The sequence below is a fragment of the Lepisosteus platostomus genome, chromosome 5 (assembly GCF_059453375.1).
Source record: "Lepisosteus platostomus isolate fLepPlt1 chromosome 5, fLepPlt1.hap1, whole genome shotgun sequence".
NCBI classification, from domain to species: Eukaryota; Metazoa; Chordata; class Actinopteri; order Semionotiformes; family Lepisosteidae; genus Lepisosteus; species Lepisosteus platostomus.
The window spans coordinates 25,096,633-25,098,671 of NC_142615.1; the positions used below are offsets into that span (position 1 = coordinate 25,096,633).

General features: G+C 49.9%; 1 long non-coding RNA gene across 1 annotated transcript; it reads left to right on the forward strand.

The window, feature by feature from the left end:
- The first annotated feature begins 587 nt into the window (after positions 1–587).
- LOC148665370 (uncharacterized) lies at positions 588–1,447 on the forward strand. Its single transcript, XR_015937165.1, has 3 exons — positions 588–640; positions 1,166–1,210; positions 1,418–1,447. It is a non-coding gene; the product is annotated as an uncharacterized LOC148665370 (long non-coding RNA).
- The last annotated feature ends 592 nt before the right edge of the window (positions 1,448–2,039 follow it).

Genomic DNA, 2,039 nt, shown 5'->3' on the forward strand with positions numbered 1-2,039 from the left:
TACCCCAGTGTCCTGGCCTGATTCCCCCCCTGGTCTTGTCCCATGATGGCCTCCTAATCATCCCCCCTCTCTGAACTGGCTCCATCCCTCTGCTCTCCTCCCCACTGAGAGCTGCTGTGTGCTGAGCGGACTGGAGCATCATCCAGGTGGGGGCTGCACACTGGGGGGACTGGAGGGGATCCACCTGACCTGGGAAGAGCTCTGAGTGGAGTGTCCAGAACTGGACCGGGGACACAGACCCCTGGACTGACTGGACCGGGGACACAGACCCCCGGACTGACTGGACCGGGGACACAGACCCCCGGACTGACTGGACCGGGGACACAGACCCCCGGACTGACTGGACCAGGAAATGCCTGGGATAAATCAGTGAATCGATTTGTCAGATCAGCCAACCCCATGACAACCCAGCAAGCAATTAGATCAGTCAAAAATCGAGTTAGTTAATGAACAAGTTAGTTGAGTTAGTCAATGATCAATTAATCAGTCTGGGCTGTCAAATGATTTTTTAAAAGCTCTCCCTGCAAAACCAAAGTCAGCTCTCCCACTGGTTTCTGGAGCTGGTGCTGAACTAACCTCTTTCATTCATTCCCAGACTTAACAACATCCAGCACCACCACTCCTGCTCCCACAAGTCACAGTGAGTATGGCTGGAACACCACTTCAAGGGTGTGCACTGGGAACACTGGGTATCCTCTGAACACTGGGCGTGCACTGAGAACACTGAGTATCCTCTGAACACTGGGCGTGCACTGGGAACACTGGGTATCCTCTGAACACTGGGCGTGCACTGGGAACACTGCGTATCCTCTGAACACTGGGCGTGCACTGGGAACACTGCGTATCCTCTGAACACTGGGGGTGCGCTGGGAACACTGAGTATCCTCTGAACACTGGGAACACTGGATATCCTCTGAACACTGGGTGTGCACTGTGAACACTAGGAGTGCGCTGGGCATCCTTTGAACACTGGGAGTGCTCTGGGCATCCTGTGAACACCGGGAGTGCTCTGGGCACCCTCTGAACACCGTATTAACTGAACCGATCAATTAATCAGTCTGGGCTGTCAAACGATTTTTTAAAAGCTCTCCCTGCAACACCAAAGTCAGCTCTCCACCTGGTGTCTGGAGCTGGTGCTGAACTAACGTCTTTCATTCATTCCCAGACTTAACAACATCCAGCACCACCACTCCTGCTCCCACAAGTCACAGTGAGTATGGCTGGAACACCACTTCAAGGGTGTGCACTGGGAACACTGGGTATCCTCTGAACACTGGGCGTGCACTGAGAACACTGGGTATCCTCTGAACACTGGGCGTGCACTGGGAACACTGGGTATCCACTGAACACTAGGCACTAGGGAACACTGGGCCAGGATGGCTTTGCTGTACCTAATCAAACTCTGTTTCTCTTTCAGACTTTAATAAAAGCAGCGCTAATTGTCCAGGTGAGAAAGTGTATAACTTCATTAAGGGTCTCCGACCTCTATATAAATTAAAAATAAATTATATGCTGTTTAAAGGGGACAGCAGGGGCTGAGGTAGCCAGGATGGCTGTGCAGGGCGTCATCAAACTCTGTTTCTCTCTCAGATTGTGATGCAAGTTGCACTGATTGTTCAGGTGAAAAAGTATATAACTTCATTAAGGGTCTCCAGCCTCTACATAAATGAGGAATAAAAGATACGTTGTTTGCACACTGGTTAAAGGGGACAGAAGGGATGCCTTTGTTGTTCCCTGATGTCGTGGGCAGAGCCCAGACACAATTATCCCTAAGTGATACTCACAATACTACATCATGCTTGTGTTACATAACGCTCATATTACATTACATTTGTATTTCCTTCAGAAAAACGCAGGATAGGTTGGTGGAGACCTATTAAGGGTTTCTGAAGTCTACACTGGGCAGGTCAAACTCTTGCTCAAGATGTCCTCTTCGACAGGAAGCAGGGCCTGTGCAAACTGCAATGACCCGAAAGTACGACCTTTATTAAAAATGGCTAATGATGGTAGCTAGGGATTGTTAAACAAGGTAACAGATA